We start from the raw sequence: 18,969 nt of genomic DNA on the forward strand, positions 1-18,969 counted from the left end.
AGTATGTAAATACAGCTGTTTTAATTCATACTAAATAAGAAGTACTTAAACTAATGCAATTGGCAACTGTGCTTGAATCCAGGGTCTTGAACAAATAAAATACAATTTCTTAAACATATCTAAAATATATCTAAAATAAAATTTTCTTGAATATACACATTTACATACATGATCTTAAGGATTTTAGTCAGGAGGCCAGATTTGGTAGATGGTTGTTGTATCATTCTTTCTTATGGATGAAAATATATGAAGTATTTTAGAAGAATGCTAAGCTTGCAAAATCCACGTAAGAGCTAGAAAACCAGCATAAGTATACTAGTGTGGCTGTGGGGTGAAATGAAGGTGCACTCTTCCTCTCTCGATGTCTCTCATATGTCTATCTGTTGGTCAAGTGTCTACCAACCTTTATCTGTCTTTTAGCTTTCCATCTCTGTCACCTTATGCTCTCAGGTGCTCTCAGTGAATCAAACATTTTACAGTGAGTTAATTCTAACCCATTATGTCAGAGGAGATATTTATCTGTTCAGAAGCAACATCATTACTAAAAAAGCTTGGTGTGGTAGAAGCCAGCTTAACTCCCTGAATGGATTTGGTGTTTCTTCTGGTGCTCAGCACTGTGAGGGAAGGAAACCTGGTCACTATGAGCTATGTTTCTTGGGTGCTTCCATTGTGTCTCCAAGCCCTCCTTCCTTCCATGCCCCTTCCCCTCCCCCCTCCCCAGCTCCCCACCTTCCTCCTTCCCCTCTTTTCTCTCTCTGCTTCTCTACTAACAGGCATAGTCTTTTTATTTAGCTACGTTTACTTCTTTCCCAAATCAACACCTGTTGGTAAACAATTATTTTTACAAATTGGTTTTGCTGTTGTTGAATATCATCCATCTCATCGAATGCAACTCCATCCTTGCATCCAAGATACTTCAGGCAGAGGTGCCTACCTGTACCTTCACTGTGTTTCTAGTCTCAAGGCTTCTAGATTTTCAGTGCTTGGTTCTAAATGTAGAAAGCATTTATTCTAGGAAGTGTTAGAAGCAATTCAATGGGCATTGCCCACAATCATTTCAAAGCTTGAGGCCTGAATTCCAGCTTCAGTATCACCCCAACCACCACCACTACCACCACCAACAACACTGAAATGAATTGCTTTGTGTTTTCTTTAGAAAAATAAACACAACTTTTTTCATCTTTAAATCTTTCTTTGTCTCATTGATTTGTGACTTTTTGATAGCCTGTAGCTGGATTTCACTTTACTGAAATTCTAATTTCTTTATACTTCTACTCCCTGAAAGACAAAATAACCCTGGACAACTTGTTAAATACCACGAGGCAGATTGAGCGCAGGACTGTGAAGTTAGGGTCAGGACCCTGAGAAGGCTGAGCTGGTGCTGCACTGAATCAAAGCAGGGTGGATGCTAATTGCCAGGTGAGTGATAGAAAAGTGCCCGAAGGTGCTGGGTGACTGGGTAGTGTGATTAGGCCCAAGGTGTTTCTGCTAATTGGTGCTTGTGGGAGTTAGCTGCTTACCACCCAGAGCTAGGAGATTTCCTCTTAACTTTCTGATCACATTTCAAGGCGATGGCTCCTAGGATTATGAACAGACTTCTGCTGGCTGACGATTTACACCTCAAATGTGCAGAGACATAATTACAACTTCATGTTTTCTAAAGCAAATATCCTAAGAGAACAGAGTTCAGGGCCTGCTCCCAAAGAAGGCTGCTGGATCTTCAGTCAAGCAAAATAGATAAAAGACAATCACGGTCAGCTTCTATGTAGAAAAATTAATGAAACATGTTTAGCTTTCCGCTATCATCCCTATAAATATTCTACACTCTAATTTAATAAAAATAAATGATAGCACTTTATTAATGTGGCAGTTTTCCTCTATCCTCCATTCCACTAATGGTTTTCTTCCTTTCCCATTAATTTCTTCTAACCTTAAGTATGATATATAGACATATATATGTGTGTATATTTTGTTATATATATAATTATAATTATTATTTTGCCCGTCCTGAACTTGAACTCAGGGCCTGTCCCTGTGCTTTTTCAGCTTGAGGCTAGTAGTCGACCACCCCAGCCACAGTTTTGCTTCCAGCTATTTATTTATTTATTTGTTTGTTTATTGTGATTAATTGGGGATAAGAGTCTCAAATACTTTCCTGCCAGGGTTGATTTGGAACTACAATCCTCAGATCTTGGCCTTCTTAGCAGTTAGGATTACAGCTGTGAGCTACCAGCTCCCGGCTAAAAATAAATTTTGATAAGAGATGACCAATACTTCTCTTTACTAATAGACACATTTCCCCCAGAGTTATGATTTTATTCCTACTTATTTTCACCCATTTCTATAACAAAATAATAAATTTTGGAGTTTTAGGATCCCTCCTTCCCCCCACGTCCAAACACTTGACATTCCAAATGTCAGGTCTGGCCTGACTCCGGAGCTCACTCCCTACACAAATAGAGAGACATGGTGAAAGTCAAAGAAAGGAAGTTAATTCCATGCTGCAGATATGCCCTGGGAAGACAGGCCTTCAGCATGCTTCATTCAGACATTAGCTACAGGATTAACTAGACAAAGGGCAGCCAGGCGCTGGTGGGTCAAGCCTGTAATCCGAGCTACTCAGGAGGCTGAGATCTGAGGATAGAGGTTCAAAGCCAGCCCAGGCAGGAAAGTTCGTGAGACTCTTATTTCTAATAAACTGCTAGAAAACCGGAAGTGGCACTGTGGCTCAAGCAGTAGAGCGCTTGCCTTGAGCTGAAGAGCACAAGGACAGCACCCAAGCCCAGAGTTCAAGACCCACGATGATAGATAGATAGATAGATAGACAGACAGACAGACAGACAGACAAAGGGGTAGGGAGAATGGATTGCATAAGTATTATTGAACAGGTATGCTCTGGCAGTTGTAGGTAGTGGACAGAAATCACAGGTGGTCTGGTAACTCTTTGTTTTCATCATTGGCTCGGTGTATAATAGGCATGATTGATGCCTGGCAGGTCAACCTCTCTTCCCTGCATTCCAAGTGGCTTGCAAAAGGACTGTGGGAAAGAATGGCTCAGGCAAAAGACACAGAGACAAAATGGTGGTATCTGTAATGCCTAGCTTTGATCCTGCTTTTCTTTTTTTGGGGAGGGGGGGAGGTCCAGTCGTGGGGCCTGAACTCTGGGCACTGTCGCTCAGCTCTTCAGCTCAAGGCTAGCGCTCTACCACTTGAGCCACAGCGCCACTTCCGTTTTTTTTTTTTCTTTTTGCCTATGTGGTGCTGAGGAATCGAAACCAGGGCCTCATGCATGCAAGGCAAGCGCTCTACCACTGAGCCACCTTCCCAGCCCCTAATCCTGCTTTTCTTCACATGCCCAAGAAAGAAATGAGTGCTTCACAACAAAACTAGCTTTTAAGCACCAATTCCATAGTTTTCCTCTCAATTCTTAAGTCCATCCCGTACGAACTTGAAATACTGCTGCCGCTTCCCTTTAATCCCCACATCGCCTAGATTTTGCCAAAATTGGTAGCCAGCATATTGTGCCTCCTGTTCGAATTCTGCATGCATCTGTCTATCACTTTTAACCCATTTCTGAAAGATGGAATTATATTTTAAGATTTCCTGTTTCCTTGTCATCAGCTCTTCCTGTTTCTTTCTTTATGTTCATAGCTATTTTAATATGGTTGGGATTTTCCCCACTGATTTTGGATGGCTTTCCTAAACAGGTTAGCTGCAGGATGGGCATTCTGAATTGCTATGTGTTGGGTGACCTGAACTGTTGTTGATGAACACTGTGAAATGTTTCCTCTCTTGTCTTGAGATAAGCAATCAATCTAGTTGTCAAATCCGGAGGCCATATCTCCCTATCAAGGTGTTCATTGCTCCAGTTTCTGCCTGTATTATTGATCTGCACTAAACTCTTTTGTTGTTCTTAATATACATATTCGATTGTAAAGACACTGTACAGAGGGATTACAGTTACATGAGCAAGATAATGAGTCCATTTCCTATTGAGCATGTTACCCCTCCTTTGTTTTTCTTGATCTGTACGGCCAGGCTTCAGTCTCTAATTTCAGACAAGGCAAAGTTGAGGGTCTGGAGAAGAGTTCTACAGATGAGAAAATGGGGCACAGTCTTTCTGCCTTCATTCTATCACCAGCAAGCCTGTATCCCATGGTCATAGATACACAGAATTTCAGTCTAACAGGACTGGGCTGTGCTCTCCCCAAAAGGAAGAATGGATTCAGGAGGTCACAAGCCACCTGCAACAAACATGCCTTCAATTCTCTGCCAAGATATTCAGGTTGCTGCAATAGAATACTGTCTATAGACCGATGCTGATAAATGTCAGACACTTATTCTTCACAGATCTGAAGCCAACCTGACAAGTGCAAGGCCAGGGCCTAGCAAGGTTAGGCTGTGGTGACAACTCTCTTTGTTGTTCACCATTGCATTTTCCCATGGCAGAAGAGGCCAGATTGTTGTCTGGGGGTTATTTTACAACAATATTCATCTCCTCCATAAAGGCTTTGCCCTCATGACCTATTCTCCTCCTGAGGCCTCGTGCCTGAGCACCATTTGTGGGCTAAAAGTCAATATGTGAACTTCCAGGGCACAAACATTGTAAAGCAAACACCACACAATGATTTTCTCCAATTGGATGCATTTCTTCTCAGTCCATCTCTTCCTTTGATCTATCTACATCTCTGTTACCTGAAGAACATATCTAAGTCTGTGATTTCTTCCTCTCTTGTTTATTCCCGAAGAAAACATTTCTAGCTTACTCTAACCCCCATAAGTCAAGAAATTTAAAAACATCATCATAGACAATTAGTTCTGCTTATGATTTGAGAGATATGCTTTCTTTATTCTACTTCTATTTTTATGCTTCTAGTTTTGATTGAAGAATAAAATTCTAATAAAATAATGGCACATATTATAACTGCACAGATCTGTTGCAAAGAAGCAGAGTAAATCATCAAGACAAGAGCAGGACCTCAGGCAGCATTGTAGAAAACCCTATTATTCATCACTCAGTCATTCCTCCTTCCTCTTTCCCAAGTAGAATGTATATTCTGGAAACTATGGCTGCACTTTGCTACTCCAAGGGTTTTTAAACTAAACTGGAATAAATAAATAACATGTCTTTCATGCCTATCCTGTCTTAATCATTGGTTGGCATTTATCAAATTTGTTATGTACAAAACTCACTTGTTTTATTTTCCAATATATAATTGCACTGCAATTTATTGATAATATTGAGTTTTAGTTGAAATATTTTTTAATCTTAATTTTTTTGGTTTTAAGTAGTTGTAAAAAGAAGTTTTGATTCCACTGTCAGATTATGAGCACAGTGCATCTTGATCCATTTCATCCCTTCCAGTAGTCTCCTCCATCTTTTCTAATCCCATCCATTCCCTCAATTTATGTAGTTCAATTGAACATACTTGTTAAACCACTTTAGTTTTTCCTTGAGAGGTAGAATTAGAAATGTGATAAAATGAATATCCATCTGTTAGTGTCTGATTAACTTGAACACCTAGCTCTAATGTGTGCATAAGTGAAAGATGTTTGTGTAAATTCAAGTTCAGCTGGTAACATGACCAAGGTATTTTTAAATGGCTTGAAAAACCCTTTGTCAATCACACCAATAATTTACAGGCATTATTATACTCCAAACTACAAACACTTTACAGAATAGCTTTAATTGTGACTATTCTGTATTGTAGTAAATGTATCTCATTAGAATCTCATTGGGGGGGGAGGGGAGAGGCTGGGAAGGGATGTGAAGGGTAAACAGAGGAGACTGCAATGCTTGGTAAGAAATGTACGCATTATCCTGCCCATGCAATTGTAACCCCTCTGTACAGTATGTGCACAAATAAAATTAAATTAAATTAAAAAAATAAAAAATACAAATCAAAATTCTCTTAAGTTCAAATAGTGAAGCTTCCATTCAATGCATACTACAATAAATCAATGGTTTTGTTTAAAAAAAAAAGAATATACTTCTCATCCCTTTCCTGAAATTTTCATGGTTTATCACCCATTTCAACCTCCTTTCTTAAAGTGCTTACCTTATTTTCTGATACATAATCCTAATTTTTCCTGTTACTTTTTAGTTTCAGATTTTGGAAAATAATACAGCAATGTTTCTAAAGAATGCAAATACTTTTTAAGTTTGTAGAATATTCTGTTACTTTCGAAGTAGTATTAATCTTATAGAATTTTATAAATTACATTTTATAAATTTCATGTGTAATCTAATCTACCTAATGTCATCATTTTATTGATTCTATAATTATAAAAATAACCTTGTGCATTATGTTTCATATAATCTATTATTGTTTCTTTTGTATTTGTGCCTGTTGTTTTCTGGAGATCGTTTTACATATAAAGTGCGACTATATCTTTTTGTTTCCACTGCAAGTAATAATTAAATTGCTTTTCTTTATCTTTCATGACAATTGGTGGTAAAACAAGGGGCTGGAGCTGCAGGTTTGGGAACGAAGGCTTCCAGAATTCTTTATGATGAGGATTACATGAACAATATTCACTAAGGAAACACAAACAAGAGGAATTGATGAGGGCTAGGAGTGGAGAAGGATATGAATAGTTTAGGCAAAACCAGTGAGAGGAGATGAAGAGGATCCCACGGGAGATCTGGTGTATGAATTATGCTTCAGGTAACCCACTTGCTGTAACACTTCCAACCATTAAGGTCTATTAAAAAACACTCGGGACCTCTAATGGTGAAAACTTGGAAGTGAATACATGCACATCCCCTGAAGGATTTTTCTGTCTGAAAGCAAAGTTGCTCTAATATTGAAAGGATGGTACCCAGCAGGAGAGAACCAAATACATCCATCAAAGAGGAAAAATATGAATGCTGATAGATGCACAGAAATGACAAAAATGTATCTGAGAGAACCTTCCCCCCCAAAATCATATTAAGTGAAATAAGCCAGACCCATGATTTCCCTTATTTCCAATAAATAGTATATATCTAGGATAATCTTAGCAAATGAGCAGAATAGCTCAATAGCTATGTACGTATGACCATATAAGATGATGCTAAGCAAAATGAACTCCAAGACATGGACATAAAAGAGATTTCTTTGTTGTTGTTGGTTTTAATGTACCATGTGATTTTTTTTCTTTTTTATGTTCTTCCCCCTATGGCTTATCCCTTGTTGTCACTGTATTTGGTTTTTGTACCTTGCTATTGTATATAAGTTTATTTGAATTAGTGAAGGGAAGGGGAACAACAGAATGGTGAGATAAAGAACCAGTGCAACAGTGATGTACCCAAGACAACGTTTGGGAATGATCTGAGTAACCTGGGGTTTGCGAGGGGCGGTGGAGGCAAAGTAGGAGAAAAATGAGGGAAGGGTAACAGGTTTGATGAGAAAGGTATTTCTTGCCTTCCTTAAGTAACTGTGACCCCTCTGAATGTCCCTTTGACATTAAAAAAAGAAGAAAAAGAAAAAGTAAATAAATTGAACTCTTCCAAATATTATAATTTTAAGTTGCTGTCAATTTTGATTTTTAAAATCTCTGTTTCTTCTTTTTATATCTCTAGTAGTACAATTGAGTTGTGTTCAGTGTTTTGAATAATTTATATATTTGAAAAGAAATATATAAATATCATGTTGTGTTCCAGTAATAGGACTTTAATTTTTCATCTCCACTTCTGAAAACATTTTCCTTGGCAAGGAAATACGTGAAGCTGCCTAAACAATGCTGTGAAGAAGGAATCACATTTTATCCAGGCATTGTCATTATTTTGTAATCAAGTCAAGCATTTACTATATATTTTTGGATGGACATTTTTCAAGAAATGGAGAAAAAAATTGTGGTTCTGTGTGGTACCTTTTATTGCTATAAAATGATTTCAATTTTAGCTTTACTTACTAATGGAACCGCATTTTTATTTTGTTGATCTGCTAAAGGAAATTGAATGCTTTTCAAATATTGCACAATAATTCATTTGTATAATGTACTCATTTTTTGTTATGTAAAGAAGCAGAAGGCTCAGACTGTTCATCTTTTCAAAGATTGTTTTATTTCTATCTATGATGTTCATTTTCAATTTTCTACATACATTCATGTCAAGATTTCCTGTTACAATTATGCTGGTATCATAAAGCAATATGCATTTTATTCCATGAAAGATTTTATGTATGTATATTATTGCTCAAAAAATACTTGGTACTGTTTACACTTTAGGGTGTCTGTCTGTTTGATATAACTTGTCAAAGATATTTGTATTTAATAGTGTGTATCTTTATATTCTCCTCTTTATCCTCCTTCATCGTTTTCATGTTTTAAATTTCCCAGTGCCTATCAGATATGTTTACTAATCAAAATCTCACTTTAGGCTTCAATTCCTTTCTACTGTGTATTTGTTTGATATCAGTAATTTCGGTTCAGAATTACTCTTCTGTCTTCTCTATCAGCTGCCATATTACATCCTACCTCCATAAAGAGAAATTTAGTTAGCTAATTTCTGTGATATAACAAATAAGATATGATAGAAACATACTGTATTCCTCCAAATAGCTACACATTCTATGTATTTTCATATTTTGTAGTTTTATTATAAAGCAATGAAGTACATTTGAAAAAAATTTAAATGTACTTTGTATTTGATGTATGGGTTGCTCAACTTCCAAATATATTTTTGTTAATGCTTGGTTTTTTTAAATTTTTACTTCTATTATCTTTAATAATTCAAAGGAGTTGTCATTAACAAAGCAATTTATGAATCCAATGCATCTTGATTGATGTCATCCTTTCCACCGTCTCACCAACTCTCTCAACCCATCCTGTGTTTCACTTCTCCTAAATTTGTGGGTTATACACTGAATTATTGACTGACTTTTCCCTCTCTATTCTTCAATGTTCTACACTCCTCCCTTGACACCTACCTCAGCCCTTTTAAGTACTGCTTCCCTGTGTTTATTTTGTTGAGCTTGGACTTTAACTTTCTAAGGAATTACATTATTTGAGTTCTTTCTTTAATTTACCATATTTCAGTTTATGCATTTGTAAACATTTGCATACTACCCAGCATATTCACATGCAAGTTGATAAGCTAACTCTAGTTTCCACACATGAGAAAAACCATATGACCTTTGTCTCTCTGGGACTTATGTAATATAATTTTTCCATGTTCCTCCATTTCTTTACAAATGAAGGAATAGCATTATTTGTTATGGAGGAGTAAAACTCCATGATGTATATATGTACCACATTTTCTTGATCTAGTCATTCATTGAGGGACAAAAGCGCTGATACCCAGCTGAAATCAGGGAAGCAAAGAATAAAATACTTAGGAATTAACTAAGGATGTGAAGGATTTCTACAGTGAAAGCTATAAAAATTTGAAGAAAAAAAATCAAAGTAGGTTAAGAAAGTGAAAAGACCTTCTATGTTCCTGGGTTGGCAAAATAATAGGAAAATGGCAATATTCCCCAAATCACTCTATAAAGTAAATCCAATACCCATCAAAATTTCAACATCCTCCTGTAATCCTAGCTACTCAGGAGGCTGAGATCTGAGGATCGAGGTTCAAAGCCAGCCCGGGCAGGAGAGACCATGAGACTCCTATCTCCAATAAACCACCAGAAAACCGGAAGTGGCGCTGTAGCTCAAGTGGTAGAGTACTCACCTTGAGCTGAAGAGCTGAGGGACAGTGCCCAGGCCCAGAGTTCAAGCCCCACGACCAACCAAAAAAATTTTTTTTCAACATCCTTCTCCAATAACATAGAGGAGAAAAAAATCCTAAAATTTATGTGGACCCACAAAAGACTCCAAATCCCAAAGCAATACTTAGCAAAAAAAAAAAGTGCTGCAGGTAATTAATACCAAACTTCAGAGCTATAATAAATGAAAACAGCTTGGTACTGACACAAAAACAGATCTAACAACCTGAAAGAGAATCGAAGGCCCAGAAATAAACCCAAAGACCTACAGCCCTCAAATATTTGACAAGGGAACCAAAAACATAGGCTGGAAGAAAGACAGTCTCTTCAACAAATGTACTGGCAAAACTGGATATCCACATGCAGAAAACTGAAAACAGACCCTGTATCTATCACACCACGCAATCATCAATTAAAAATGGCTCAAAGACCTCAATGTCTGACGTGGAACCAGGAAACTATTGCAGTAAGGAGTTGGAGAAACAATGGAACTCCTTGGCATAGGTAGCCACGTTCTGAGTAAAGACCTAGAAGCATAACAAATCAAAGAAAGACTTGACAAATGGGACTGTATCAAATTAAAATTTTTCTGCACAGGCCAAGCACAAAGTTAACAAACTGAAAAGACAGCTATACATCAGACAATGGTCTAATGTCCCAAATATAGGGAGAAATTAAAAATTAAAGTCACAATGAACCAATTAATAAATGGGCTAATGAGCTCAAGAGAGAATTTTCAAAAGAAGTAAAACTATGGTATTTTATTTAATTACATTTATTTCTCCTTTAAATTCATGGTCAACAGATAAATTACTCTATATGACTGATTGCCTGAATATGCATTGCCTTCTTTTAGGATATTATAAAGGACTAATTTTTATGCAGAATTTATGTCTAAAGTGGAAAAATTGTAATATCTAGTTGTTAGATTCGCTGATATAAAATTAAATCAGTAATTTTTTAAGTGTGTCTCTCAAATGATTCACAAATGCACTCCTTATTAAGACTAATGAATGATAAATGATAAAATCTCCTAACATTGTCTATAATTGATTCATGTAAGTAGGTCCTTGGCAGAAAAATGGATAGAATGTGAAACCTTCCTGTTGAACCAAGTAGGCCAAATTCAGAAGGGCAAAGATGTGGGTACTAGTGTGAGAAGGGGTTTGTCGTAGAGTCTCTCACCACCTTGATATTTATTCCTATGTATATTTTGAGTCTAGTGTAAGTAGAGTTATTCTCCTAATTTCCCTCTAATTCACCTCATTTAAAATCAATGCAAAGAAAAGCTACTTACTTTTGGATGTTGATTTGGTATCAATCTAATTTATTGTATATATTTATTAGCACTAGAAGTTTGGGGGATAGAATTTTAAATATACATATATGTTTGGTAGAAGATCAAAACAGAATATGGACAATTTTCTTTTTCCTTTTCTAGTTGGGTCTTTTCTATTTCATCTTTTTATTCCTTTGGCTAAGATTTCATCACTATGTGGAATAAGAATGGAGGATTGGATATCCTTGTCTGTTCTTGGTTTAGAGGAATTGTTTTCAGCCCCCCACCATTCAATATGATTTTGATTTAGTTTTGCAGTGATATGTAACCTTGTTATACTGAGGAACATTCACTCTGTTTCTATTTTCATCAGTCTTAATCATAAAAGGATGAAGAATTCTGTCAAATGCCTTTTCTGTATCATTGAGATGATCTATGGTTCATATCCTTGATGTTAATTATGTATTAGATATTGAACAAATATTGCATTTTTGGACTGAATCTAACTTGATAATGGTACACAGTCTTTATGGTGTGTTATTCAATTAGTTAGGCAAGCATTTTATTGAGGATATTTGAATCTATGTTGATCAGAGAGGATTGGTTTATAATTATTTTCATTTCTTGTGTTCCTACCTGGTTTTGGAATAAGTTTAAGGCAGGCTTTTATAGACTGTGTAGTATTTTTCCCTTTGTATTTTTTAGAAAATTGGTGTATAGTTCTTCAAAATTTCTGTTGTGAGTCTGTAACAGCCTGGGCTTTTCTATATTGGGATATCCATTCTCATTGTTTCAATCTCATTGACTGTTTTAGAGCTATCAAAGTTCTTTATATATTCTTGGTTCAATTTTGGTGTGCTGAGTTTCTCAATAAATTTGTCTACTTCTTTTATGATTTTCCGGTTTATTTGAGTATAGGTTTTCAAGCCATTCCTTCATATTCTCCTGGATTTCACTTATATTTGTTGTGATATCACCTTATTATCTTTAACTTTATTTATTTGTCTCATATAATTTCTCTTATTTTAATTGGAATAGGATTTATCAATTTTATTTATCTTTGGAGGAATCATTTTTGTTTTTTTCTTATCAATTAAATATATATATATATATAGAGAGAGAGAGAGAGTCTCTTTGTTATTTGTTCTCATCTGTTACTTTTTGTTTGTCTTCCCTGTTAATTTCTATTTTGGGAAGAATTTCAGTAAATATAAAATATGTTTCTGCTTGTTTTCCTTTTTTGTTTTTTAAGCATTATAGTGAGTCTCATTAAATCATTTATTAAAAATTATTTTTTATTCAAATATAAGCCATACACAACCTTTAGTCTTTAAGTTTGCACTTGTACTGCACATTCTTTGGCCACACAGTTGTATTTATTTTACATCTATGTGAACAATGTGCATTATCAATAGGATCATATTTTCCTTAGTCCTGGACAAGTGTGATACCTACTTCATGTGTTATGACATTTTTTATTTCTTTACTCACTATGAACTATGAGAATTATCGATCTATATTTAATATCCTATATTTATATGCAGGTTTGTAGTGATATTTTCCTTTTTAATTTCTAAAAGCTATGTTTTATATATTTTAAGATGTAATCTTACATTTTACAAAATTTCCAAAATCAATTCAGGAGTATGAAATTTCTCATTAATCTTACCCTGAGTATGGATTTGTAGATTTGAGCAGCCCCTCAAATTCTTCCGTGATTTATTTAATTAAGTGTCTTCCGTCTGTTACCCTTTCTCCTTTTGCAGTTTCTACTGTTTGCTTGTTACGTCTTTCAGATATATTCTGTGAATCTTTTGTCTTTTCCCTAATGGCTTCTTCCTGACATATTTTTTTCCACTTTTTCTTCCAAGCCACTGAGTTATTTCATCATTGAACTTAGGCTTCATTTAGTCACTAAATTATTTATTGGGGAGGTTATGTTGTATTTTGGTTCAGAAATCATGTTTAGCTGGTCTTGAATCTCCTTGGTTGTTCTTAGTAAACTTCTATTTAAACATTGTCTTTTGTTATCTTAAATGGCCAATGATTTTCTTTCTGTGAATATTAACTTTTTTTAGACATATATTTATTTTGTATCATTTCATTGGAGAATAGTTATCTTTCCACCACCCCCCCTACACACACATACACTTTCAGGAATCCAAAGGTCCTATTGGGTGACACAATTCTCAACATATGCTACTTTATCTTTTTTAAAAAAGTTGTTTGTTTACTTGTTTTTTGTAAAACACCTTCAAGGCTACCTTTCTCTCATGGGATATGTGGGGGAGACACATCTCCTTCAAGGAGATAAATTCCAGAATTTACTTAGCACCCTCAAAGCCCAGAGTTGATATGTATTTAAAGAAAAATAATATAAGCCGGGTGCTGGTGGCTTACGCCTGTAATCCTAGCTACTTAGGAGGCTGAGATCTAAGGCTCACAGTTCAAAGCCAGCCCAGGCAGGAAAGTCTGTGAGACTCTTATCTCCAATAAACCACTAGAAAACTGGAAGTGGCACTGTAGCTCAAGTGTGCTCACCTTGAGCTGAAGAGCTGAGGGACAGTAACCAGGCCCAGAGTTCAAGCCCCATGATCGACAATAAAACATAAAAATAATAATATAGCATGTCCATCAGACTTAAAAAAATTGAGTAGTAATCTCTCCTAAGCTTCTACAGTCTCAGAAACTGCAATTTCAATTTTAAAATTAAACAGCAAAAACCAGATTCTTTTTAAATTGTGTATGTATAATAACACCCATACCTACATTTGAATGAAAGATAGACAATAAAAATAAAGGCAATTAATAAAATTAATAAAGAGCAGAATTATCAAATCATGCTGACATTTCTCTCCAACCATAATCACTATCCAGTTAGCTGATAATTTTTCCTTTTGTGTCGTATCAGGGCCTTGGACATGTAAGACAAATGTTCCTCAAATTGAATCATTGCTCTAGCACATTTTTTCCTTTAGGCTAATTTTAGATGGGGCGGGGGGTGTCTCACTTTTTATCCTGGTTGCTCCGAGTTCGCAGTCCTCCTACCTTGCCTCCCATGTAGCTGGGGTTATAAATGGCATCATCATACTTGTTTTACTTTTTGAGATGGAGTGTGCTAGCTTTTTGCTTTGCTTTGAACCATGGTCCTACCAATCTCCAGAGTAGCTGGGATTACAAGTCATGAACTACCATTTCCAGCTTTTGATCCTTAGTTTAAAAATCTTTTTCTTGGAAGTGACACTGTGGCTCAAGTGGTAGAGTGCTCACCATGAGCTGAAGACTTCAAGGAGAGCACCCAGGCCCAGAATTCAAGCACCATGATCAACAACAACAACAAAAATATATCTTTTATTTTGTTGTTCCCTCTTTCCTAGGATGATGCTGAAGCTTCAGCTGGGTCTCACATGTTTTGTTTTTTAACCAGTGAATATCTGCTGTGGTCTTTGAGTCCTGGATTTACACTACTTGTATTATTTGTGCCTTCTCTTAGATTTTTGTGTGTTCTGTCTTTCTATTACTTGTGAAAGTCATTTTTATGTTACCAAGTACAGTGATTGATACTCATTGTCAGACCTTGATTACTAGAAGTAAGTATGTCTTTGCTGCTTATGTCCTTGTTTCCTTACCATGTTTTATTAAGCTGTATTTCTCAAGCCATTGCTGTAGATTAATAATGAAGCCTGACCCATGAGACATTGGAATTTTAGTCTCAGATATAAGACTTGACTATAATTTTTATCACATTAAATATGCTAAAATGCTGCTGCAATTAGTATAAGCATGAATAAACTAAACCCCTGGGAATATGTATGGAGCATTATGAGATTTCACTATCTGGTTTACTATTGTCTGTATCTTTTCTGTGTTGCCAACATTATTTCTTAGCTCATGGAATTTTAAGAAAGAGTATGAGAATCTACGGAAGTTCAGCAAAATAAAACATTCATTCAAAGTTCAGCAAAATAAAAAACCGGGAACTGGGTATTTTAAAGAAGCATGCTGGGGTTGAGGAGAAAGTATAGATGAATGAAGAAGAGAAGGGGAAAATGAAGACAAGAATCCAATGTATACCCTGCAAAATTAATAAGAGTGAGGGAAGATGTGGCTGGGGGAGGGATGGGTGAGAATGTTGAAAGGAGTGACATTTATCAATGTATGTATTATATTCATAAACTTTCCTAAAGGACAAATTGTATACAGCTACTTAAGGATAATACTTTTAAAAACTTAAAAAAGAGTGATGCTGCTTTGAATATATGAATACATTTCAATACCTTGGGCATATGAAAAGTAGATAGTCTTCATCTTAAGTTACCCACATACTCGGTTTTAGTAGATACTGCAAAAGGTTTCAAAAGAATTTTGGTCAATTAATATATCCAAAAGCAATGCAACATTCTGAGAGAGACTAAACAAAGATAGTTTTTTTTAAAGGAACTTCCTTTTCATTTTGATAATACAACCTTTTGATGAATCAGTGTTAATATTAAGTATTCCAATTCATTTCTTTCTGTCCTATGTAAGAACTCTTCCGATGTTCAAAAAGATATTCCACAGTCAGTTGTCATTGACCAATGTCTAGTTACTTAGGAGGCTGTAATCTTAGGATCACAATTCAAAACCTGCCCAAGCATGAAAGTATGTGAGATTGTTACCAGCAATTGTCTATTTAAAAGCTAGAAGTAGAGTAATGGCTCAAGTGGTAAAGCACCACCTTTGAGAGAAAAAGCTAAAGAACAATTCTCAGGCCTTGAGTTTAAGCCACAGCACTAGCACCCCCAAAAAAAGGCATTCTATTATTTAACATACATTTACAAATTTAACATTCAATTAAGTCATGCCTAACTGCATCCTGCATCTACTGCTGATATTGTATGGGAGATGAAGGAAAGATTCATTTTCTTTTTATTACCCCAGTGTAGGTCCAATTTTCTTTCTTTTTGGGGTGGGTCCAGTTGTGGGGCCTGAACTCTGGGCCTTGGCGCTGTCCCTCAGCTCTTCAGCTCAAAGCTAGCACTCTACCACTTGAGCCACAGTGCCACTTCTGGCTTTTTACTTTTTGCTTATGTGGTGCTGAGGAATCGAACCCAGGCTCTCAGGCATGCAAGGCAAGCACTCTACCACTGAGCCACCTTCTCAGCCCTTGTAGGTCCAGTTCTCTACTTGTGTGTGTGACTTGGAACTCCTGCTCAGAAGAGACTGGTCAGGAATAATCAACTATATTTTTTCCTCAGTTTTAAGAACTATATCTAAGTTTCTTTATACACACACACACACACACACACACACACACACACAACATATTGCTGTCTTTGTACCCATGTGTACATGTAATAATAAATTTAAAAATAAGTTTCTGTATTTATTTTACAAAAAAAAATCAGAGCAAATTTAACTATCATAATATTGGCAAATAGAAATTTTTCATATCCATTATGTGTATATATAGTTAATACTATATATAGTATTAACTATACTATATATAGTAACATATGTAATAATAATACTATATATGTAATATGTAATATATATGTATATATGTATAATTTTAAGTGAGGGAAGGAAAGACATCCTCAATTTGTAGTAACTTTGAACACTAAATGAACTTATGCTAATAACTATTCTTAAGATATGTCTGACTAGTGTCACTGGTTAACAAAGCATAAGAGTTTCCTCCTATGTAAATCATAAATAGTGTGAAATCTTTATTTGTGCTTTCCAAAATGAATTCTTAATGAACACCTGGGTTTTATTTTTTTAAAAAACTTCCATTTTACCTTTAAAGAGTGTACATAACATAATCCAATCTTCTCTTCATACAATTCATATTTAAGTCTCTTAAGTATAATCAGCAGGTAATTATCATTCAGAAATAAAACTATATTAACATTTTAAATAAAATTAAACAAATAAGATTTTACTTAGTGCAAACATGAATCCAATTTAAATAAAATGATTTGTCTTAGTATAATGAGAGAAAATTGTGCCCTAAATATATTATGGAAGCTGTATGCCTCATTACACAGTAAAATTATAGGCATTGAACACACACTTAGAATATCACAAATAAATAACCACAAGAAAACAGCAAAATAAAAAGAGTTGATAATATTCTGTGAGTTTCTCTATGCTATTTTTCAATGTCTTTAAAAATCACATTTTCAGGCTTTCTATGAGACTTTTATGGAAATTTGTGTTTCACAAACTTGATAATATTTTTATTTTGTTATTGAGTACAGCTACATGAAATCTACATCTTCCTAAGGTGTTTAGTCTCAGAATGAAGTTATTTACTGCAAGTGCTTTCCTCTTCTGGCCATCTCTCTACTTGGCAGAAAAATCCACCATACGAGGGGAAATACAAATGAACTTTGCTTCCAGAAGAATAATTACAAGCCATGATTTAAATTCATCCAGTTGAGTTAAAGAAAAAAAAAACATTGAAACTGACCTTTAACATAAAGTTCAGTGTCTTCTACTGAAGATGTTTTTCTCAATATGGTTTTGTAAAAATTTAATGTCATGAATTTTTTGTTTAACAACAGATCATTTAATAACAGGAGATATTAAATGAGATAAAGATTTTGAAATGATCAGTGTCCACTTTTCAAAATATGATTTTATTATTATTCATATGGTGTTTATCCTGGGGCTTAGCCTCAAGTCTCAAGCTTTCTTTGGCTTTGTCCCCCAGAGCTGGTGCTCTACCATTTGAGCCACAGCTCCACTTCTGACTTATTTGGTTAACTGAAGATCAGAGTCTCACTGACATGTCTACCCAGGCTGGCTTTTTAACTGAAATACCAGCATCCTGATTAGCTAGGAACACAGTTTTGCTTTGTTTTGTTTTACTTTTTTTTTTAATTTAAATGTCATATCACCAAGGGAAAGAATAGCTGAGCCTTCTAGTTATTCATTGACTTCACCTCATGATATAAAAATGTCTATTTGTTTTCAATTCTTGGGAGTTGAGGAACTGATATATAATTTTTAGATTGAAAATATTAACAGTTTGCAAAAGAAATCTTTGGTCATTATGTGACAATGGTCAAATTACTGTGAAATCAATAATTATTATAACCTGGAAAATTTACTTTGCCTTCATGAAATCCCCTAAGCGTTTGAAAAATATCGACCACAGTTGCTACCACATTATCTTAGAAAAGCTGAAAATCAGTCTCCTCATATGGTTGGATAACTCACAGGGTTTTCGTTTTGTTTCATTTTAAGATGGCCACGGTGTTCGCAAGGTTGTTGCTCCTGCAACAGAGTGGCAGAAAAGCAATCTCCCTTTCCAGCTGGTCATGTGCACCGACTCTGTGGTTGAGAGCAAGCATCCAGCCATTACATTACTTAGTGTGGTTAATTTCCTGTCGCGACTTCTTCACTTCCCTTGAAACCAGAGCTTTGGAAACCGCAGGCTGATCCCCAGGGAGGCGGCAGCTGTGTTGAGGGTGGATGATGGACTCTCTCAGTGGTGGCCCAGGCTGCTCTGTCCTTCAGGAAGATGAGCTCTAAGGATGACGTCCTCGCTGCCCAGCCCCCCCAAGCTGGTATGAGCGACCCCCTGAACCTCACTGGTTCAAGATGCAACTCCCAGTTTCCAAGGTCATTCGGAATGTCCCTGCCCTTACTATCCGAAAGCCTTTTGCCTTTACAGCTAACAAGCATCACCTGCCCTACGACCACATCCAGTTGGGATGGCAGATAGAGGGGATCTATGGCCCAGAGCTGAAGAAATGCATGTGAACCAAGTCTCCAGCTGGAGGTGGCTCTGTGCTCTGGAAGTATGCAGATACTGGAAACAATTTACCAAAAAAGGGGGAAATAAAAAGGTGCGGGAAACAATTCACATGGGTTTGTATTTCCTTCTGCTGTCTTCAGCCTCTTTATTGAGCTTTTGCTTATGACTTGGCGATACCTCTTAATCTTACAACCATTGCGATTCTCTTCTCAGTCACTTTTTCCCTAATTCTTTCTGCGATTTCTTCCACCTCT

Source organism: Dipodomys ordii, unplaced genomic scaffold (genome assembly GCF_000151885.1).
Source record: "Dipodomys ordii isolate 6190 unplaced genomic scaffold, Dord_2.0 Scaffold43, whole genome shotgun sequence".
In the NCBI taxonomy this organism is placed as follows: Eukaryota; Metazoa; Chordata; class Mammalia; order Rodentia; family Heteromyidae; genus Dipodomys; species Dipodomys ordii.